General features: G+C 49.7%; 1 pseudogene; it reads right to left on the reverse strand.

Moving 5' to 3' along the window:
• LOC103010614 (GTPase HRas-like) lies at positions 1–24,424 on the reverse strand (annotated as a pseudogene).
• Between the last annotated feature and the right edge of the window lie 33 nt (positions 24,425–24,457).

Genomic DNA, 24,457 nt, shown 5'->3' on the forward strand with positions numbered 1-24,457 from the left:
TCTTGAGGTTGATTTGTAGACCCACTATGAACTTTCAAGGTGGGCTTTTTTGTTCTTTATCTTTCTTCTTTTGTGTTTATGCTTTAAAACAAATGGCACAAACATCTCTGCTTTATCAGGCAATTAATCTGGAACAAACCTTCAACAAAGGGTACATGGGAAGGTTTTTCTGGCATCCTCTGTGGCAATTTTGCATATTCCATCTTCACAGTGGTTCCAGGAGATATTCGTGGATCTGTTGGTAGAAACACAAACTAACACAGAATTTGTAGCAGTCACATGTCCTTGGAGCTGCTGGCAAATTAATTTCTTCACACCCTTTTTGCCAGGATAATAGCTAGAATGATTGCAGCTAATAGCACCAGGCCCAGCTGTCTCCATGGTAATATTATACCCTATCAATGTCACTTGCATAACTCCAAGAACACGGTTCATAGGATCAGTCCCAGTCATCTCCATGGTAACATTGTACCCTATCAACATCACCTTCATCCCCCCCAGGAACACAGCTGCCCAGGGACCAAGGCAGACCTGGGAGAGGAAAAGATACTGGTACATTTTAAATCTCCATTTAAACTATTTCCATCTCTGTAGGTCAAGTTTACAATGTTTTAAGAGCAGAAAGGGCTCATAATGGTCTCAAATGTTTTGCAAGGTGGCATTTCAAAGCGGAGTTACATGGAGTAATGGCCTGAAATCCTACAGGTGAAGGGATCTTCCAGTGACCACATGCTGAAGTGGAGCAGCCTCCAAGCTATGGTCTCAAGAATAGAGAAAATTAGGAATCTTGGTCTTTGAAAAAGATGTAGCATTATGATGGCAGGAAACCTAAATATAACCTATAGCCACTGGGACCTAATGCCTGGGATCCAGTAAGTACCAATAATTGCTCAGTAAGTGGGTGGGATTTTCCATTTGCTGTCATTGTGAGGTCACTGTAGAGAAAGCCTTCTCTGCAGAATGTAAGGTGCAGGATGTAAATTCATTCATTTAACTACAGATAATGACTGTCTTAGTCTGCTCAGCCTCCTAGAACAGAATACCATAGACTTAACAGTTATAAACAACAGAAATTTATTTCTCACAGTTCTGGAGGCTGAGAAGTCCAAGATCAAGGCTTCAGCAGATTTGATGGCTGGTGAGAACTCACTTCCTGATTTATAGAGGGACATCTCACTGTGTCCTCACATGGTAGAAAAAGGGGGCAAGAGAGCTCCCTGAGTTCCCCTTATAAGGTCACAAGTCCCATTCCTGAAGACTCCAGCCTCATGACTTAATCACCTCCCAAACTCCCCACTTACTGTACCATCACACTGGGGGTTAGGGTTTGCACATATGAATCGGGAGGGAACAAGCATTCAGTCCATAACATTGACCGAGAGTGTGCACTACAGGCCAGGCACCAGAGAGGAAGTAGTGAACAATGGAGACAGATCCCTGCTCCTTCAGACCTTCATCCAATGGGGGAAACGGACACAGAAAACATCACTGAATACTTGGGAGAGGGCTTCCCTGGTGGCGCAGTGGTTAAGAATCCACCTGCCAATGCAGGGGACATGGGTTCGAGCCCTGGCCCAGGAAGATCCCACATGCCGCGGAGCAACTAAGCCCGTGCGCCACAACTACTGAGGCTGTGCTCTAGAGCCCGTGAGCCACAACTACTGAGCCCGCGTGCCTAGAGCTCGTGCTCCACAACAAAGAAAAGCCACCACTATGAGAAGCCCGTGCACCGCAACGAAGAGGACTCCCGGCTCGCCGCAACTAGAGAAAGCCTGCAAGCAGCAACGAAGACCCAATGCAGCCAAAATAAATAAATAAATAAATTTATTTTTTAAAAAAATACTTGGGAGAAAGACAAGGTAGAACAAGAGTCTAGAGAGAGATCTCAGCAGGGTGGTCGGAGAAATCTTTTTAATAAGGTGATGTGGATCAAAGCCAAGATGAAGGGACGGAGCCAGGCAGGCATGTGGGGAAAAAAGCTTTAAGGCTGAATAAACAGCAAGTGCAAAGACCCTGAGGTATAACCAAGCCTGGGAAGAGCTAGGAACAGTGTGAGCAAGGAGGGGAGAAGTAGAAGATGAACCAGGAGGGGTGTACAAGACACTGTGAAGACTTTCATGGTTAACAGATAACCTATGCTGTCCTCATAGTCACTGGAAACCATTTAGCAAGTGTTGAGGGCTGAAGAAAAGGCCATCTTGTTTCCTCCTCCAATGTGTTATGTGCTGAAAATTAGTTACCTTAAATGCCTTCTGAACAAGATGGAGAGTTCTCTGTTTTTGTATTTTTTATTTGGGGGGGCGTGGTTAGGCTAAAGCACGTGGTCTCACTTAACGCATGTCATCTTACAGGGTCTCCTGTCCCCTGGCCCCTGTATCCTCTTAGGTAACTAACTAAGAAGTCCCAGGGTGATGTGCTCCACAGAGGTGAACTAATGTAGAAGTCATGGCCAGGGCAAGGAGGGGCAATGGTTAAGACCTCAGACTTCAACCAGCCTACCTGGGTCTGAATTCAGGTCCTGCCACTTGCCTATAAATTGGGAACAAGGGGACAGCAAGAGTACCTGTATGAACAAAAAGAAAATATCAGTAAAGAGATATAAAACCTAAAAAAAGCCAAAAAAGAAATTCTAGTGCAGATTTGAGTCAGTAGAAAAAGAATCAGCATAAATGAAGATAGGACAATAGTAGTTACTGAGTCTGAGTAACAGAAAGATAAAAGAGTGTGATGAAAAGTGAATGGAATCTTTTATTTTTCTAATTTTATTTTATTCTTTTTTTTAAATAAATTTATTTATTTATTTATTTTTGGCTGCGTTGGGTCTTTGTTGCTGTGCACGGGCTTTCTCTAGTTGCGGCGAGCAGGGACTACTCTTCGTTGCAGTGCACAGGCTTCTCATTGCAGTGGCTCCTCTTGTTGTGGAGCACGGGCTCTAGGCGTGCGGGCTTCAGTAGTTGTGGCTCATGGGCTCTAGAGCGCAGGCTCAATAGTTGTAGCGCATGGGCTTAGTTGCTCTGCGGCATGTGGGATCTTCCCGGACCAGGGCTCGAACCCGTGTCCCCTGCGTTGGCAGGCGGATTCTTAGCCACTGCGCCACCAGGGAAGTCCTTATTTTATTCTTTATACTTTGTTATTGTTCTCTCCTTTTGGCTTGCCCCCCCCCGTCCTTTTTTTTTCTTTTTTCTGTTGTGGTTTTATTTTACCTTGTTGCAGTTGTTTCCATTTATAGTTTTATTTTTCCTAATATATTTTTTATCTTTCTAATTTTATTTTGTTTTTTATTCTTTGATATTGTACTGCTCCTTTTTTTCTTTCTTTCTTTCCCTTTTTTTTTTTTTTTTTTAACCGCGCCACGAAGCTTGCCGGGTCTTGGTTCCCAGGCCGGATGTCGGGCCCAAGCTCCTGTGGTGGGAGCTCCAAGTCCAAACCACTGGACTAACAGAGAACCTCAGACCCCAGGGAATATTAATCAGAGTGAGGCCTCACGGAGGTCCTCATCTCAGCACCAAAACCCAGCTCTACCCAACTGCCTACAAACTCCAGTGCTGGACATCTCAGGCCAAACAAGCAGTAAGAGAGGAATACAGCACCACCCATTTAAAAAAAAACAGTTTGAGCCCTGGTCGGGGAGGATCCCACATGCCGCGGAGCGACTGGGCCCGTGCTCCACAACTGCTGAGGGTGCGCCCTAGAGCCCACGAGCCACAACTAGTGAAGCCCACGCGCCTGGAGCCCGTGCTCCGCAACGGGAGAGGCCACCTCAGTGAGAAGCCCGTGCACCGCGGCAAAGAGTGGCCCCCCTTGCTGCAACTAGAGAGGGTCTGCGTGCAGTAACGGGGGCACAACTCAGCCAAAAATAAATAAAAGAAAATAAATAAATTTATTTAAAAAAAAGAGAGAAAGAAGAACAGAAAAACCCCAAAGTTAGCAGAAGGAAAGAAATCATAAAGATCAGATCAGAAATAAATGAAAAAGAAATGAAAGAAACAATAGCAAAGATCAATAAAACTAAAAGCTGGTTCTTTGAGAAGATAAACAAAATTGATAAACCATTAGCCAGACTCATCAAGAAAAAAAGGGAGAAGACAAATCAACAGAATTAGAAATGAAAAAGGAGAAGTAACAACTGACACTGCAGAAATACACAGGATCATGAGAGATTACTACAAGCAACTATATGCCAATAAAATGGACAACCTGGAAGAAATGGATAAATTCTTAGAAAAGCACAACCTTCTGAGACTGAACCAGGAAGAAATAGAAAATATAAACAGACCAATCACAAGCACTGATATTGAAACTGTGATTAAAAATCTTCCAACAGGGGCTTCCCTGGTGGCGCAGTGGTTGAGAATCTGCCTGCTAATGCAGGTGACGCGGGTTCGAGCCCTGGTCTGGGAGGATCCCACATGCCGCGGAGCGACTGGGCCCGTGAGCCACAGCTGCTGAGCCTGCGCGTCTGGAGCCTGTGCTCCGCAACAGGAGAGGCCGCGATGGTGAGAGGCCCGCGCGCCGCGATGAGGAGTGGCCCCCGCTTGCCGCAACTAGAGAAAGCCCTCGCACAGAAGCGAAGACCCAACACAGCCAAAAAAAAAAAAAAAATCTTCCAACAAACAAAAGCCCAGGACCAGATGGCTTCAAAGGTGAATTCTATCAAACATTTAGAGAAGAGCTAACACCTATCCTTCTCAAACTCTTCCAAAATATAGCAGTGGGAGGAACACTCCCAAACTCATTCTACGAGGCCACCATCACCCTGATACCAAAACCAGACAAAGATGTGACAAACAAAGAAAACTACAGGCCAATATCTCTGATGAACATAGATGCAAAAATTCTCAATAAAATACTAGCAAACAGAATCCAGCAGCACATTAAAAGGATCATACACCATGATCAAGTGGGGTTTATCCCAAGAATGCAAGGATTCTTCAATATACGCAAATCAATCAATGTGATACACCATATTAACAAATTGAAGGATAAAAACCATATGATAATCTAAATAGATGCAGAAAAAGCTTTTGACAAAATTCAACACCCATTTATGATAAAAACTCTCCAGAAAGTAAGCATAGAGGGAATCTACCTGAACATAATAAAGGCCATATATGACAAACGCACAGCCAACATTGTTCTCAATGGTGAAAAATTGAAACCATTTCCTCTAAGATCAGGAACAAGACAAGGTTGCCCACTCTCACCACTATTATTCAACATAGTTTTGGAAGTTTTAGCCACAGCAATCAGAGAAGAAAAAGAAATAAAAGGAATCCAAGTTGCTCCGTGGCACGTGGGATCTTCCCGAACCAGGGCTCAAACCCGTGTCCCCTGCGTTGGCAGGCAGATTCTTAACCACTGCAACACCAGGGAAGCCCTATTGAAGTATAGTTGATGTACAATATTATATAAGTTACAGGTGTACTATATAGTGATTCACAATTTTTAAAGGTTATACTCCGTTTATAGTTATTATAAAATATTGGCTATATTCCTCATATTGTACAATATATCCTTGTAGCTTATTTTATACATAATAGTTTGTACCTCTTACTCCCCTACCCCTGTGTTGCCCCTCCCCCCTTCCCTCTCCCCACTGGTAACCACTAGTTTGTTCTCTATAGGTGAGATGTTGTATGAGGGTCTGAGGAACCCAGGTACCACTGGAGTAGAAAGGAACTAGATTTTGTTTAAGTCCTCTTTGGGGTCAATTTATCTTTGTGCAGGTTGCTCCGGGTTCACCAGAATGAACTGATATCATTTTCCTTAAAAAGGGATGAAGGCGAGAGACTAGGAAATAAGGAATGAAAAAAGAGTTTAAAAGTTCCAGCTTCAGGAATTCCCTGGTGGTCCAGTGGCTAGGACTCCCCGCTTCCACTGCAGGGGGCACAGGTTCCATCCCTGGTCGAGGAACTAAGATCCCTAATTCCTCGAGACACCGATAAATAAATAAATAAATAATAAAAGTTCCAGCTTCACTCAAGTTTTCATGGGAACACTTACATGGCTTTAAATGCATAATCGTCCCTCAATACGATTCAGTGTGTAATAAGTTATCATGAATTAATAATTAAAAACCTATCTGTAGGCATAAGATTCCTTATTCTGAGCCCTTAATAATACATTCTGAAAAACTCGATCAGTATTTCTGGAACAGGCACTATCTTCCCTAAAGAGCCATAACTGAGAACACAGGGTGAAGACAAGGCACGCATCACCTGCCCTGAATCCACGCAGGGAGCCCTGCACACACCCGGGAAGGCAGCTCTGTCTGCAGCCGGCAACAGCAGCTTAACGTAATCAATAGATAGAGGAAGGGGGGTGTCCCTCGGACCAAAGATTCCAAGCCATCACCCCTTCTGCTGGGCCCCTGATTTCTCATCCAACCAGCAAGCATTCTTGGGCAAGGGGTCGCTGGCATTGCAATCATGGGAAATCAGGCTCCGGGCTGCTTTTCCTCCCCCCCTCCCCCTCCCCCCAACAGCTAAGTTCATCTCTACAGATGGCAGATCCAGCTGACTCTTCAGTTAACTTCTTTGGGGGAGAGATTCTGGACAAGCCCCCATAAATGCTCAACAAAGTACCACCCCTTCCTCCCCCCCGCCCCGCGTCATGCATCTAGTCATGAAACCCCGGTTTTTAATCCGAAGAAAACAAGTTCAACTTAAGTTTCCCCACAAGTGGTTTCCAGATCAACCCTAGTTCAAGGCAAAGACCCGATCAACCCTAGCGCAGGGAACAATGGGGTTAGGACAGGGGGGAAATGGCTAGTACCGTCCTGGTGAGAGAGAAGGGGGAATCTGGCGCCCTCTTGTGGTCACCACGCGCCACAACTCGTCCTGCTGTGCCGCTCCGTGGTGTCTGCCATAACCCGCCCAGTCAGCTCTTAGGATGTCTTTCAATAGGTGAGCGGATACACACACGATGGTACATCCAGACAATGGCATATATTCAATGATAAAAATAAATGAGCCATGGTGGAGGGATGGCTTGGGAGTTTGGGATAAGCAGATGCAAACTATTATGTAAAGAATGGATAAAACAACAAGGTCCTACTGTGTAGCACAGGGAACTATATATATATATATATTTTTTTTAAATTCCTTTTCTTTTTTTTTTTTTAATTATTTTTATTTATTTATTTATTTATTTATTTTTGCCTGTGTTGGGTCTTCGTTTCTGTGCGAGGGCTTTCTCTAGTTGCGGTGAGCGGGGGCCACTCTTCATCGCGGTGCGCAAGCCTCTCACTGTCGCGGCCTTTCTTGTTGCGGAGCACAGGCTCCAGACGCGCAGGCTCAGTAGTTGTGGCTCACGGGCCCAGTTGCTCCGCGGCATGTGGGATCTTCCCAGACCAGGGCTCGAACCCGTGTCCCCTGCATTAGCAGGCAGACTCTCAACCACTGCGCCACCAGGGAAGCCCAGGGAACTATATTTAATATCCTGTGATAAACCATAACGAAAAAGAATATGAAAAAGAATGTATTAGAATATGTATTTGTAACTGAATTACTTTGCTGTACACCAGAAACTAACACAACATTGTAAATCAACTATACTTAAATAAATAAATAAATATAAATATAAAAATATATATATATATATATATATATATATATATATATATATACACACATATATATATCTGTTTGTAGGTTCATCAATTGTAACAAATGTTCCTGACTAAAGCAAAATGTTAGTAATAGGGGAAACTACTGGGTGGGGGAACAGGGGCTGGCGGGGAGTCCGTGGAGACTTTCATTACTGTATGCTTAGCTTTTCTGTAAACCTAAAACTGAAGCCTATTAATTTTATTAAAAACAGCTTTATTGAGGTATAGTTGACATACAGTAAACTGCGTATACTTAAGGTGCACAATTTGATTCATTGTGACGTGTGTATATACCCATGAAGCATCTGTGAACCACACTCCCCTCTCCCTCCAGACAACCACTGATGTGCTTTCTGTCACTAAAGACGGCTGCGTTTTCCAGACTTTTAAATAGCTGGGAATCATCCACTATGTACCATTTTCTTCTGGCTTCTTTCACTCCACCACATTATTCACAGACAGGTTGCAGCTCGGATCAGGAGTTAGTTTCTTTTCACTGCCACGTGGTATGCCACTGCGGGGACATCCTCCCCTGTGTTCATGCATTCCCTGCGAGGGGTACTCGGGTGGTGTCTGCCTGCCCTGGTCCGCTTGGACTCTCAGCTCCACCTCCTCAGCTCCCTGGGCTCTCAGGGAGAGAGCGGTGCATAGGCTCAGTAGTTGTGACGCACGGGCTTAGTTGCTCCGAAGCATGTGGTCCCCAGCACCACAGCCTGGAACATTCTCAAGCAGCACACTCGTGCGGTCATGTGGGTCTCAGGAGCCACTGTCCCTCCAAGACATGTCCAGTGTCTTGAAAACCTTCTTTCATACATCTTGCCCAATTTGGGAGTTGTGTCAGATGGGAGAGGAAATCTGGTCCCTGTCACTCCCTTGGCTGGAGCAGAACCTTCATCCCTCAGCTCTGGACCCTTCTCCCCGCCTTCCACCTTCCATCCTGTCCACTGTACCTCTGTGTCCCCAGCCCCCTCCCTTGTTACCAAAGCATCCTCTAGTCTACTGCCAGCTCTTTAAATATTTATTTAACTTAAATTATAGAATTACATATTTAATGTAAAATACTTAGGAGATATTGGTAAGCAACAAGGATATTGGTAAGCAACAAGGAAAAAAATCCTAATTCATTCTCCCACCACAGGCAAAGGACCACTGTTAGCTGACATTTTGTTCCCATCCCCCCAGATGTGCTGTCCTTTCTGTGACGGTGTCTGACTGCCCTGATACTCTGCAGGGCAAGTGTTAGATCATCCTGGTGTCCCCAGGATCTAAGATACAGTCTGGCCTGACCTGGCACAGGTGGATGGTGACTGACTCAATCCCCTGCTCTCCTTTTCACACGCTTTACTTGTTTTTAAAATAAATTTATTTATTTATTTATTTATGGCTGCGTTGGGTCTTCATTGCTGTGCGTGAGCTGTCTCTAGTTGTGTCGAGCGGGGGCTACTCTTCGTTGCGGTGTGTGGGCTTCCCATTGCGGTGGCTTCTCTTGTTGCAGAGTATGGGCTCTAGGTACGTGTGCTTCAGTAGTTGCGGTGCATAGGCTCAGTAGTTGTGACACACGGGCTTAGTTGCTCCGAAGCATGTGGGATCTTCCCAGACCAGGCCATGTCCCCTGCACTGGCAGGCGGATTCTTTTTTTTTTGGCCCCACTGCGTGGCACATGGGGATCTTAGCTCCCTGACCAGGGATCAAACCCATGCCCCGCGCAGTGGAAGCGTGGAGTCTCAACAACTGGACCGCCAGGGAAGTCCCAGAAGGCGGATTCTTAACCACTGCGCCACCAGGGAAGTCCCTCACACACTTTAAATACAAGGGAGAGGGACTTCCCTGGCGGTCCAGTGGTTAAGACCCTGGGCTTCCACTGTAGGGAGTGCAGGTGCAATCCATGGTCGGGGAACTAAGATCGCATAAGCCGCACGGGGCCAAAATACACACATACATACATACATGCAAGGGAGAATCATGTCATTGCCTCCCTTCTGTGACTTGTAGAATTCAATCAGTACAGTATCTTGGAGAATTTAGTGAGAGAGAAACCCAAGGCATCCTTAGCTGAACAGTAGAGAGGAGTGTTGGATTTTTCACTTAGGATGAGCCTGGGTCGTAGGGCAGGGGGATTAAAAGGTCAGTATGTGTTTAAATTACACCAGTGTTTGCAGCAAGATGGGTGGAACTAGAGATTATCATACTAAGTGAAGTAAGTCAGAAAGAGAAAGACAAATACCATATGATATCACTTATATGTGGAATCTAAAATATGACACAAATGAACCTATCTACGAAACAGAAACAGACTCACAGATGTAGAGAACAGACTTGTGGTTGCCAAGGGGGAGGGGGCTGAGGGAGGGATGGATTGGGAGTTTGGGATTAGCAGATGCAAACTGTTATATATAGAATGGATAAACAACAAGGTCCTACTGTATAGCACGGGGAACTATATTCAATACCCTGTGATAAACCATAATGGACATATATATAAACTGAATCATTTTGCTGTAGAGCATAAATTAACACAACATTGCAAATCAACTACACTTCAATAAAAAAATTAAAAATTAAAAAAAATTACACCAATTGGGTCATTTGTAGAGACGTGGATGGATCTAGAGACTGTCATACAGAGTGAAGTAAGTCAGAAAGAGAAAACCAAATATCGTATACTAACGCATATATGTGGAACCTAGAAAAATGGTAAAGATGAACCGGTTTGCAGGGCAGAAATAGAGACACAGATGTAGAGAACAAACGTATGGACACCAAGGGGGGAAAGCAGTGGCGGGGGGGTGGTGGTGGCGGGATGAATTGGGAGATTGGGATTGACATATATACACTAATATGTATAAAATGGATAACTAATAAGAACCTGCTATATACAAAAATAAATAAAATAAAATGCAAAAAAAAATTACACCAGTGTTTAATGCAGTGTGGAAAGATTTCCCTAAATTGCTACATGATGTTTCAGGACCTGAGGGGTAGAAAAACCCAGTACAGTTCCCCCTTGGAATCCAGGGGGATTGGTTCCAGGACAACCCCCCCGCCCACGACCTGGGGATACCAGAATCCATAGATGCTCAGGACCCTGATATAAAATGGCATAGTGTTTGCATATAACCTACACACATCCTGCCATAAACTTTATTTTTTTATTTCTATTTTTTTATAAATGTATTTATTTTTATTTTTATTTATTTTTGGCTGCATTGGATCTTTTTTGCTGAGTGCAGGCTTTCTCTAGTTGCGGTGAGTGGGGGCTACTCTTTGTTGCAGTGCGCGGGCTTCTCACTGAGGTGGCTTCTCTTGTTGCGGAGCACGGGCTCTAGGTGTGCAGGCTTCAGTAGTTGTGGCTCGCAGGCTCTAGAGTGCAGGCTCAGTAGTTGCGGCGCACGGGCTTAGGTGCTCCGCGGCATGTGGGATCTTCCCAGACAAGGGCTTGAACCCGTGTCCCCTGCATTGGCAGGCAGATTCTTAACCACTGTGCCACCTGGGAAGCCCTCTCCCATATACTTTAAATCATCTCTAGATTACTTACAACAGCTAATACAGTAGGAGTGCTATGTAAATAGTTGTAAATGCAATGTAAATGATATGTAAATAGTTGTAAATTCAAGTTTTGCTTTTTGGAACTTTCTGGAATTTTTTTTCTCCTGAGTATTTTCCATCCATGGTTGGTTGCAAGGCAGGAGATAGATGGATCTCAGGCTGGGCAGGTGGAGTTTGTCCCGTGGGTAGACACTCCAAAATAGCAGGAGGGAGGAGAAGCTAAGCCCTGCCCAGATAAGGGACCACATATTTCTCATTCTCGAGGTCAAGAATACCTTCCTGACTACACACACACAGAAACGCTCCTTGAAGGTCAAAAAGGGAGGGAGTGCCACCGATATAGTTGGTGATGTCAACCTACCCATAGGCCACTTAGCCAGAATCCATCTTGCCTAAGAGATGTGCACCCACACATGGGAGGACCCTGAGATAAACCAAATTTGGACTCAGAACCAGGCAAAGCAAGATGACTGGCCAAAGGAGACCCGGAAGAAATGCCCCATATGAGTGATACAAACTACCACTAGGGCGCGACTCTTTCTCTGAGCCCGCCCATGTGTCTATCCACACATACCCTTTTTCCTCCTAATAAACACTTTACTTGCTTCACTACTTTCTGTCTTTATGTGGAAATTCATTTCTACACAGCTGACGGGCCAGGGCCTTGCCACCGACCACTGGTCTAGTGGCTACGATTCAGCGCTCTCACTGCTGTGGCCTGACTTCAATCTCTGGCCTGGAACCGAAATCCTGCTTCAAGCCTCTGCAGGGATCAAGCCTCACCCGAGATCAGTGGGATCCCAGCATGTGGAACCCGTGGATACCCAAGGCTGACTCTAGCGCCAAGCCCCTCATCCTGCCATCCCTGTGGCTCTCTAGTTCTGGCCAGAATCTTCGCTCTCACCCCTCCTGAGTCTTAAACACCTTGTAGGTGAAGCCTTCGTGAGGGGAGAGGGCTGTTACCACTTTGCCTTCAGACAAGAAGTCCTTGAAATTTGGCAATAATGCATCAAATGTCTTAAAAGCATGCAGAGCCATAAGACATAAATCCCTCAAGTCATGTGTCATTTACAACACCATCTATCTTTTTTCCCTGTTTAAATTTGGTTTTTCTTTTTTGGCTGTGCCATGCGGCTTGTGGGACCTTAGTTCCCCAGTCAGGGATAGAACCCCGGGCCCTTGGCAGTGAGAGCACGGAGTCCGAACCACTGGGCCGCCAGGGAATTCCCTCCCTGTTTTAAATTTCTGAGCTTCTTAAGCCTACACGCTTTTACTGGCTTCATGCTAAATAAAGGAATTTCATGTTTTGGCCTTAAAATACCATCTCCAAACTGCTAGTAACAGAACTCCTAGCAAGATAAGGAGACAATTGCCTCTCTCACTATCCCTTTTTTTCACAGCTGTAGAAAAGCAGGCTGCATCGGAAATATGAATTTGCAAATATATCTTACAAAGGGAGGTCTGTAAGACACCATAAAACAAAGATTATTTCTATGTCCCATGAAAGTATCTTTAATCACTTAACAAAATAATCTAATTCAGACTATTTATCTTTTTACGTTGTTGTCCTGGTCATATTAAAACCATCGGGTAGCTTCAGAAGTGTTTAAATACTCCTGAGTTTTCTTTGCTAAACCTTAAGATGATTCTCGATGTTTCCCTTTTCCCGTTTGGAAATGAAAGCAAACAGAACTGAAGACTCTGCTAGATTTTTTTGTTTAAATCAATTTCCAAAGTCACCCCATTTAAACTAGCAATTCTAGGTGGATGGAGGGGGCGGGAATCAAAGATATATGTACAAGAATATTCATTATAACTCTCTAGAAAGAATTAGCCGATAACAGATTAAGTAAATTGTAATGTAAAACTCACTTTGTAATACAGGTATTTAATAGATCATCAAGATGGCATCTCAATTGTAAATCAACTATACTTCAATAAATTTTTTTTAAAAAAGACAGTATCAGGAACTCCCTGGAGGTCCAGTGGTTAGGACTCTGCACTTTCACTGCTGAGGGGGTGGGTTCGACCCCTGGTTGGGGAACCTGCATGCCGCACAGTGCGGCCAAAAAAAAAAAAAAAAAAAAAAAAGACAGCATCTCAGTACTGTGGAGAGGGCTTCCCTGGTGGTGCAGTGGTTAAGAATCTGCCTGCCAATGCAGGGGACATAGGTTCAAGCCCTGGTCCGGGAAGATCCCACATGCCACGGAGCAACTAAGCCCATGTGCCACAACTACTGAAGCGTGCATACCTAGAGCCCGTGCTCCGCAACAAGAGAAGCCACCGCAATGAGAAGCCCGCGCACCCCAACGAAGAGTAGCCCCCGCTGGTCACAACTGGAGAAAGCCCGCGTGCAGCAACGAAGACCCAATGCAGCCAAAAATAAATAAATAAAATTAAAAAAAAAAAAAAAAGAAAACTGTGGAGAAAGGACAGAGGGTTCAATAAATGGTGTTGGCATACGTGAAATAACAGAAAATATATTGGTCTCTGGCTCTGGATCCTTCTCCGGACTCCTGAACCTGTTGTCATTTCCTGGGTGACAGGAGAGCCTTTTGTTCTAATGAGGCGACCCTGGGTGAGGCCCTGGATAGTTTCAGGATGGGGGCTGGGCGCCAGAAGGACCAAGCCACGGTGAGAAGCTTGGAACTTCAGCCCCACCCCCATCCTCTGGAGACGGAGCTAACGACCCCTCTTGCCTACGTGATGAAGCGCCATAACACCCCGAAGGTCTGGCGTTCAGGGAGCTTCTGGGTTGGTGAACACGTCCACGTGCCAGGAGGGTGGTGCACCCCAACTTCGTGGGGACAGAAGCTCCTGCCCTCGGGACCCTTCCGGACCTCACCCTATGTATGTCTTCATCTGGCTGTTCATCTGTACCCTTTATTATATAATAAACTCGTAGGCATGAGTAAGTGTTTCCCTGAGTTCTGGGAACTGTTCTAGCAAATTATCAAACCTGAGGAGAGGTCGTGGAAACCCCTTCTTTAGCCAGGGAGTCAGAAGTACCAGGGGCAGCCTGGGACTTGCAGCTGGCATCTGAAGTGGGGGCAACCTTGTGGGACTGAGCCCTGAACCTGTGGGATCTGGGATGTGAATATTTTTTCCTAGTACGTTTTTGACTTTGGCCACAAAGAAGTTTATTTTATGGAGTCGGATTTATCAGAGCTTCATCTTCTGGCTTTAGAGCCATACTTAGGAAGGCTTTTCCTAAGAAAAGCTTAGAAAGGGATAATCCCATGGTTTCCTCAAATAACTGTATGATTTCCTTTTTTCCTCTAAGTAGCTTGTGTGTGTGTGATAAAATACACATAACATAAAATTTAACATCTTCACCATTTTTTTTTTAAAGTTCTTTTTTTTTTTTTTTTAATTTATTGATTGATTGATTGATTGCTATGTTGGGTCTTCGTTTCTGTTCCAGGGCTCTCTCCAGTTGCGGCAAGCGGGGGCCAATCTTCATCGCGGTGCGCGGGCCTCTCACTATCGCGGCCTCTCTTGTTGCGGAGCACAGGCTCCAGACGCGCAGGCTCAGTAGTTGTGGCTCACGGGCCCAGTTGCTCTGCGGCATGTGGGATCTTCCCAGACCAGGGCGCGAACCCGTGTCTCCTGCATTAGCAGGCAGACTCTCAACCACTGCGCCACCAGGGAAGCCCTCTTCACCATTTTTAAGCTGCCAGTTCAGTGGCATTAAGTATATGCACATTGTTGTGCAACCAACCCCACCATCCATCCTCAGGTCCCTTTTCACCTTGCAAAACGGCAGCTCTGTCCCCATTAAACACTAATTCCTCATCCCCCTCCCCCATCCCCTGGAAGCCTCTAATCTACATTCTGTCTCTATGACTCTGATTACGCTAGGCACCTCATATAAATGCAGTCATACCATATTTTTCCTTTTGTGGCTAGTTTCTTTCACTCAGCACATCTTCAGGTTTCATCCATGGTGTAGCAGGTGTCAGAATGTCCTTCCTTTTTAAGGCTGAATAGTATTCCACTGTATGGATGGACCACCTACATCTGAGGATGGACACGAGGGTTGTTTTTACATTTGGCTATTGTGAATGGCGCTGCGATGGACATGCTTGGATGAGTATCTGTTGGATTCCCTGCTATCAGTTCTTCTGGATACACACCTAGGAGTGGAATTGCTGGCTCATACAGTAATTCTACACTTAGCTTTTTGAGGAATCACCAAAAACAGCAGCTGCATCATTTTACATTCCCACCAACAGCGCATTTTGTTGGGTTGCATTTTCTCCACACCCTTGCCAACACTTGTTATTTTTGAGGTTTTTTTTTTTTTTTTTAAATTGTAGCCACCCTAACAAGTGTGAATGCACACATCTTTTAACCCAGCAATTCTACTTTGGGGAATTTAAACTCTTCCAAAACTTGCTTTTGTTAGTTCATGACATAACCTGGCCATCCTTCCATATCGTGCATATAATTCTCACCCTCTTGTTGTTGACTGTGCTATTTCCTAAGAAGGATGGACCTGGGGTTAACTACTGTTTCCTCATGGACATTTATACTGATTTCAACTTTTAGACATTGCCACACTGCAACAAGTATACGCTTTATGGGACTACTCCAAGAAATACAGTCCTTAAAACCTACTTCCAAAAACCCAGCTTTCACTCCTTAATTTGCTAAGCACCCCTGAAAGACTGGAGTCTGTGGGCTGTTTGCTTTCAGACCGTGGTTACATGAGAGCTCCTGCACAGTCGGTAGGTCTCTGCAAACTCTTCCCCCAAATAATAGAGTTTTGGTGCCGGGACCCAAACTTCTGCTGAACGTTTTGGCAAAGGGGATAGAGGTAGTTTCACGCTCATCTTTAATTCCAAACTGTGACTTCCCAGAGACCCTACGCCTGGGCAGTACTGAGCAGGCAGCAGGTGATCTCATCCGGTGTTAAATGAAAGACCAGCCAGCTACTCGGCTGCTGTTCCCTTGACCCACTCCCAGTTTCGTCTGATGTTCCACATTTCACTATGCAAAATTTAAGAGATACAAAACTATGAAGACTCACACAACAGACATCCACATACCCACCCCCCAAGCTTTTCCAAGACAGCTCAAGTCTCCAGCCCGCCCCTCCCCAGAGGCCAGAGACAGTGGCTGTCTGTCATGAATCACACCAGTGTTTAGCATACCCTGACTCCCTGTATATCACCACAGAGAATTGGGTTTTGCTGGCTTTTAGATTTTTTTTTTTTTTGCTCTGTTTTAAAAATTGAAGTATAGTTGATTTACAATGTTTCAGGTGTACATCAAAGTGATTTGGTTATATGTATATGTCAATATCTTATTTTCCGGGGCGTGACTGTAGCCGGTATGGTGTCTTTGGTTTCCACGCCATTGATCCTTGTCAGCAGGGAGGCGCCCGTTGACACATATATGGGTTTGCTGAGCCCTCTCTGTCCTTCTACACGTGTTTTTGTCGATACCCTGTAATTTTCTAAAGTCAACCATGTCCTGTGCAAACAGGGAGTTTTATTTCTCCTCCCTTCCAGGGAGGAGGCTTAGACGCCCAGGGGTGGGACAGGATGGACGGGGGCCGTGGCCTGTGGGGTCTCCAGGCCAGGGTGACTGCTGTGCTGGGGCCAGGGTTCAAGGGCGGGAGCAGGAGGCAGGAGAGGGCCGGCTGAGCAGGATCCGGGCTCTGGGGGTGCCGCCCCTCGTCCCTGCCCCTGGGGAGTGAGGACCTGGGCTGTCGCTGCCTGGCCCGTCCCTGTGGGTCGGAGGCTGCGCAGGGGGAGGGCCGTGGGTGCAGAACCGGCCGAGGCCACAGTCATTTCCAATTCTGTCCTGTTTCCTGTCCTATGGGGCCCCACCTGACACCCTGACTGCGGGGCAGAAGCTGACAGTGAGCGGTGAGTTCATGTCCCAGGTCCCCAGCCACCTCGACCACTGGGACTAGTCAGGGGCGCCTGGCACGGAGGGTCTACCCAGTCCCACTGGCTTGGGCTCCGGTCCTTCCTGTCATGAGGACGGAAGGCAGGGGTGAGGGATGGGAAAGTCTGCTGATTCCTGCCCTTCTGGGCAGTCCTGGAGCCCGTGCCCCCGCCCCTCAGTCTGTACCCCCAGCCACTCCTAGACGGAGTTGGGGGGCAAATCTGGGAAGCACCCATCTGCTCCAGCGCCTCTGGGTGCAGAGCAAGAGCGGGACGCCTCCCACACAGGCACGCACAGGCCTCCTCGGGAGCCAGAGCTGGAGGGCACATCTGCGCCAGGTGACGTGGTGGAACCAGGCCGACAGCACAGGGAGGCTGGTGTGGTGCCCACGCAGGGCCTTATTCACGTTGCTCTGCTCTAGTGGGGTCTTGGTTCTGAGAAGTTACAGAGACCCCCGAACGCCCTCCTTGCAGGAACTTGACCACGTGCCCAGCCTGCCGACCCCTCCCCACGGCCGGGGGGGGAGTCAGAGACCACACGGGGTGCCACGCCCTGAGGACGTGCGCGACCTGAGTCGACGACATGGAGGAGCCCCAGGAAGATGTCGTGCCAGCTGTTTCGAGACTTAGAGGAGCTGATTCGAAAGTTCACATGCAGAATAACTAAGCAAGAACAGCTGGGAAAACCCTGTAAAAGTGTGAATGAGGGACTAGGCACACCAGCTACAAGACATAGATAAAGGTTACACTAGTGCTACTGTAATTACCCAAAGCCTTTCTAAGTCAGACAGAATCCTAGATTCCACTTTAAAAAGTGGCTGATTCAACCACATGAAAATCAAGTGTCGGCATGGGGGGAAAATCCCTAATCAAACTCAAAGGAACCATGAAACTGGGGAAAAATATTTACAGTTCTAATGCCCTTAATGGGTGAGGACTTTCTACAAATCAATTTCTTACAAGGCAAAAATATGAGAAATGATAAGAAGGGATAGTTCACACAAAAAAGGAAGGAATGATAAAATATGCTTGTTCACCTCGCTCCTAAGAGATGTGCACATTGACACCAAATCAATGTCACCGTGCCCGTCTCACCTCAGCAGCGAGGTCACAGCTATGAGGGAAGGTCGAGGGATCTCAGAGGGTTCTGGTTGGGGGTCATCGGGTACCATGAACACACTGTTAAAGCTAAGAGCGCGGAGGTGACAGACAGCATCCTCTACAGGTGGGAAGAGCACGAGCTTGGAGCCCTCCGTTGGCCCTTGTGCATTTGCCACATCAGAAAAACATGAGTGCCCATCAGGAAGGAACTTTAATAAAATCATGATGGAAAGCAGCGACAAGTACAACCGTATCTAAATGTAAAACTGTCATTCTGCAAAAGACACAGTTAAGAGAATGAAAAAGCTACAGAGTGGGAGAAAAGATTTGCCAATCGTATATCTCATGAAAGAGTCGTGCAGAATAAGAACCAAAGTGCTGGCGAGGACGTGGAGCGACAGGAACTCTCGTCCAGCACCGGTGGGGATGCACATGGCGCAGCCACCGTGGGAGACAGCCTGCCGGTTCCTTACAAAACCGCACACACCCTCACCACGTGCTCAGCAATCATGCTCCTTCGGATTTACCCAAAGGACTTGAAAACATACATCCACATAAAACCTGCATGCAATCTTCTCTGCTTTGCTCATGATCGTTAACAACTGGAAGCAACCAAGATGACCTTCAAAGAGGGAATGGAAAAACCGTGGAATTCCATGAAACGGACTACGATTCAGGGACACAAAGGAACCAGCTATTGATTCACTCAAAGCATGGGTGAGTCTTAGCCTTGTTTTGCTAAGTGAAAGAATCCAGACCCATGTATGACTCCATTCACAGGATGTTCTGGAAAAGGCACAGCCCCAGGAGGATAAGGAGCAGTGGCTGCCGGGGCTGCGAGGCTGGGGGGTGACGCTGGAGCGCGGATGCGGTGGCCCTACCCTTGTGTGAAACCCACGGGCCGTGCATCCCAGAGACTGAGCTGTTATGTGTGCAAACTGAGAAAATAAAGAAAGTCAAAGCTCGTCACACTGTACACCTGGGATCTATGCATTTCCTTGCATGTACGCTGAAAAATGTTTCACACTGAGGTGCCCTGAAGACTTCACTGCTTTTCTGCCTTATTTCTTAAACACACCTGTTTTGTCATGAGGGTTTGTCAGACAATATGAAACTAAGAGCATCAGCATGAAACAAGCACCCCTGTGTCCCCTTCCCCAGGCAGCAAGCCCTGTTCCACGTGCTGGCAGCCTACTCCGTGTATGACACCGTGAGGATTCCCGCGCCCAGGCCCTGCCCCTTCCAGGGGTCTTCACGATGGTCAGGATGCAGGCGCGCAGGGTCACAGGGATGATGTAGGGGGCTCCCCAATCTTAGACTGAGACAGAAAGGCTGGGGTGCAGACTCCACTTTTCGGGACAGAAACAGCACCTAACTCCTGGGTTGATGAGACCCGCACTTGACGGGGCTGCCAGGTACTCGCCGCAGTGGAAAGGTTTTGTAACAATTAGCTAGAGCCCTAACAAGCATTGCTGTTGTCATGAAATTTGAGTTTTGATCCTGAAGATGCCATGTTATTAATTGGAATCTTAGCAGGAATGAACGTTCCCAGTAACCCAGACTCCTGTGGGGCCCCAAGGGAGGTAGCCCTCACCTCATCTGCTCTTTCCAGAACATTCCCTCGAGGAACATCAGCTCCACGTCTGGCCTGCCGGCCCGCAGCCCAGGACAGCCCTCAGGATTGGCTGTTGCCACGGCGATGGAATTCCCTCCCAAACCTCCCAGTGAACCATGAGGCCACAGGTAAGTGGCCCGCGGACATCAGCTTTCAGCCGGAATGCAGGGTCCCTTCCCCTGCGGCACTTGGCTGGGCCACCCCCAGGGCCACACGACAGGCCTGGCCCTGCAACCCCACTGAGGCCCCTGCCACCGGCTCTGCCCAGCCTGCTGAAGACGGCGCCGCCGGGCCCAGGACGCTCCTCCTGCCCTGTGGCACCTGCAGCCAGCACCCCTCCCGGGGCAATGACCAGCACGGCCACAGCGGAGCTGGGGCAGCGCCCCAAGAGCTGCCGCAAGGCCGCACACGTGCCTACAACCCCCTGACATCTGTGTCCTCAGAGAGGCTGGACACACAGGGGCCTCCAGAAGACAAGGTGACTGTGAGCACAGTGACCCCGAGGCCCCGGGAATCCAGCGACGCGCCCTGCTGCTTCATGCTGGCCTTCCCGGAGGACGGTGCCCCCCTTGCACAGCACAAGGCCCTGACCCAGAAGGGCTTGGCCTGGCCTGAATTTGGGCCCCGGGGGAGCAGGCACGCCATGAGCACCCCCCCACCCAGGATGATGACTAAAGGGGCCGCCCTGGCCAGTCCAGAATTCTGGCCCAAGGCCAGGCAAGCCCTCTCGGAGCTGCACATGGCCAGCTGGGGCCTGGACGTGCCCCACAAGGCCACTTCGGTGACCTGAAGTGGCTCTGGGAGCCACAGGCCACCTCCACTGAGGGGGTGGCAGGGGCAGGTGGGCCGACCGCACCCCCATACACATAAGGAGGCAGGGCTGGCCTGATGTCAGAGCCCCGCAGCCACCTGGGCCCCGCGAGGCAGAGCAGAGGGCACTGCTGGGCGGGCTGGACCCAACAGGCTGCACCCTTGCCTTTGCCAAAGTCAGTTACTGCCTTGCAGGGTCCCCAAAACTCAGGAAATACGACCCCAGCCGGAGTCCAAATGAGCTCCCCGCCCGCCGAGCCCTTCCCTATGAAAGCCTCCCTCTCAGGGGAAGGGACAGCCTTTGTCTCAGTTTCCCCCTTTGCTGGTTGAAGGTGAATAGTTTCACATGTTACGTGCTAGACTGGCCCATTCTTGCAGCACCCAGGGGTCTCTGCAGGACGCCCCTGGGGCCCCCAGAGGCAGAGGGGCCGCCAGCTGGACGAAGCTGAGGTTCCCGCATGCCTCCTGGGGGGCCACACGCACAACAGCCTCCCGGGCTCAGCCAAACACCAGGGTCAAGCCCATCAGATACTTTACAGTGACTCAGCACGTGCCCAGTGGGCCAGTATGGGGCTGAGGAGAGTGATAGCTGGGGGGCCAGTGGCATCAGTTCACGACAGTCTGTGCAAAGCGTCCCAGCAGACCCATGGTCCCTCTGTCACCTACCTGGGCTGGTCGGGCTCCAGTGGCGGCACTTCCTTCCTTCCCTGCATCTTCCCTGCTTGTGCCTCTTCCACGCCTGTCGCCTGTGCCTCAGTCAGGAGAGCAGGCACCTGCAGCTCAGGCAGCCCAGGCCGCCCCCGTTGGGCGGGCAGGCTCAGCTTGCTCGCCTTGTGCTGCCGGCTCTTGCACTCCAGCTTGTAGAAGGCATCCTCCACGCCCTGGGAAGAGGGGGCCGGCTCGTTGGGGGGACCACTGCCTTGGCCTCAGCTGGAACCCCAGCCCCTTCCTCACCCCACCCCGCAAACGGGGAGCTGGGCCCTGCCCATCTTGATCCCCAGGGCCACCCCGTTGGGAGGCTTGTCCTCAGCAACTCCCCCACGGCCTCCTGGGGGGTTGGGCCGATTGGGACCTACTTGCTGCTCTGGGGGTACAGGGGCCGGGGCCCCAGGGTCACCGCTCCAGCCTGGTCAGGGCAGCTCTCTCCGGGGACCTCCACATCCCCCAGGAGCTGTGTCGGCCCAGACCCGGACGCTGGCCTCCCTCGCTGTCCTGACGTGCGGGGAGACTTAACAGCGTGAGGGGCTGCTGGGCAACGGGGGTCCCGGAGGGTCCCAGAGGGTCCTGCAGCTGGAGCCAGAGCCAGAGCGGCTGCCGTGTGTCGAGGGAGGGGGGGCAGTGAGAGCTGCTCCTGGGCGGGGCGGGGAGTAGCTCCGGCTCACCTGGCACTTCTTGGCCGAAGTCTCCACGTAGGGGATGCCATAGCTGCGGGCCAGGTCCTGGGCCTGCCGACACTCCACGGTACACGTGGCCAGGTCACACTAGTTCCCCAACAGCACCCTGGGCATGTCGTCCGATTCCTTCAACCACTCAATCTGCTCCCTGAAAGGGGGAAGGCGTGAGCCGGCCGGTCGGCTGCGGGCTCGGCTGCACCCGGGGCAGGCAGATAGCGGACGGGAGGCCCCCGAGGGTTGCCGGGAAGCTCACCTGTACTGGCGGATGTCCTCAAAGGATCTGGCCCTTGAAGGACTTGGCATCGTTGACGGCAAACAGAGGAAGCCCTCCCGGGTGCGCATGTGCTGGGCCCGCACGGCGCTCTACTCCTCCCGGCCCACCGTGTCCAGGATGCCTGGCAGGCACATCTCCCCATCGATGACCACTTGCTTCCGGTGGGAGTCCTGGGGAGGACACTGCTTAGAGACAGCCGGCCCTCCAGGGGTGGGACCCTCCCTCGCTTCTCTCGTGCCCCCCAGGATCAATGACAAGGAGACCCCTCCTGCAGTGCAGGTGGGAGACAAGCCCGTGTCAGGAGCTGGGCTGCGGACAGGAGCCGGGCCAGCTCACCTCTATGGTGGGATGGTACTCATCCACAAAGTGGCTCTGGATGAGCTGGATGGTCAGGGCACTCTTCCCCGCGCCTCTGGCACCCACCACGAGCTTATACTCTGTCATCAGTCCTCAAGGGACCGCAGCACAAGGCACTGCAGTGGTCTCCTGTCCCACCAGCTAAGGAAGCCTCACTCAGCCCCGCCAGACGACACAGGGCACGCCCGCTGAGCTCCCTGGGCCAGCCTGCCCTCTGTGCCCAGACACCCAGGTAACAGGGGCCCCACCCAGAAGAGTGGCCCAGACGCTCACCTGTGACACCTCCAGCCCAGAGGTGGTAGGGGGGGTCCGACCTCCAGCTGCACTTAATGACTGTGTGAGAGAAGCAGGGAGCCGGCCCCCCAACACAGGGCGGACAGCTGAGAGCATCTCCCAAGCAAGCACCTGACTTAGAAGCTGCTGTGTAGGCAAAAGGCCTGAACTGGAGGTGCCGTGGGCTGAGGGTACCAGTGCCCCCACGAGAACAGGCCTTGCCACAGTGGAGGGCACAGCAGTGTGCCGGGACTGCCAAGTGGCAGCCAACAAGCAGCTCCAGCCACCCCCCACCTGGCATGCTGGTGCATTTCACAAGTATTCACTGAGCACCTACTGCATGCCAGGTGCTGCTCCAGGCACAGGGTGACAGGCAGACAGAAAGAACTCCTGCCCTGGCAGGATGGGGCTCTGCTCCAAGGAAAAGATCTATATAAAGGGAAAATAAAGGGAAACCCACGAGGCCTCAATGCCAGAAGTTTGGAAAACATAAAGCAGGTGAGGAGGTGGGCAGGCGGGGGCCAGAGCTCCAGGAAGCAGAAGCTGATCACAGAAAAAGACTCAAAGGAGGTGTGGGAACAAGGGAACAGGTAAGAAAGGAAAAGGGCCTGGGGCCAACGCTCCTAGCTGGGGTTTCCCCATTTTGTGATGTTTAAAGAAGTGGGTCCCTTGCAGGGTCAGTGGGCAGTGATTTTCTAAACTCCAGGTTCGCCTGGTGTGTGTGATGGCCATGCGGTGCCCGAGCTCTTTGCAGGGGTCCATGGGGCTCTGGCGGGTGGGAGACCTGCCTTGCCCCATGGTCACAGGCGGGCCTCCTCTCGGGGGCACCAAGCACACTTGTGGGGTCCCGGAAGACAGGGCCAGGGACACACAGCCAGAGGGGCTGGCCTGGGTGAGGCAGAGCGGAGCACCTCTGCCCGTGTCTCACCTGCGCCCCCGCGTGCCTGGCGAGGACAGTAGGCACCTCGCCCGGCCCAGCTCCTGCAGCCCCTGAGGACATCTAGAGGCCAACTCCTGGACTGGTCTGGAAAACTGAAGTGATTCAAGCTACTTAAGAATGAAAAGAAAAACAGAGAACTGGAAAATGTTCCTGTTATAGCCAAATATCCTTTTGTTCTGAGAGAGAAGTGAACCCAGGCTCCCGGCTCTGTGGTCCTCCGTTTACTGAGCACTTCCCGGGGCGGCCCTGCGGGGCTGCAGGTGAAGCTGGGGAGCTGTGCTCCCTTCCCAGGATCGGGCAGGAAGGGTGTGGAGTCAGAGCCGCAATCCTCCCCAGTCAGCCCCACTGCACACCGCGAGGGCCTGCTAGGTACCGAGTGCTTTCTGCTGGTCTCTGATTTTGCTAACACCCCGAGCAGACTGTGCTCCTGTTTACAGAGAAGGAATCTGAGGTGTGGAGAGGGCGCTTCACCTATCCCAGGTCAGTCTCAAAGTTCTTAGTAGAGCTTGGGAGCTACCTAACAACTGTGATACCTCAGGCTGTGAAGCCCAGTGGAAAAACGCTTATTTCGGTCTAATGCTCCTTACTAACTCTGGCAGTGCTAAACGTGACATGGCATGCCGCTCTGCTCTCCCCAACTC

This window comes from Balaenoptera acutorostrata, chromosome 2, assembly GCF_949987535.1.
Source record: "Balaenoptera acutorostrata chromosome 2, mBalAcu1.1, whole genome shotgun sequence".
Lineage (NCBI taxonomy): Eukaryota > Metazoa > Chordata > Mammalia > Artiodactyla > Balaenopteridae > Balaenoptera > Balaenoptera acutorostrata.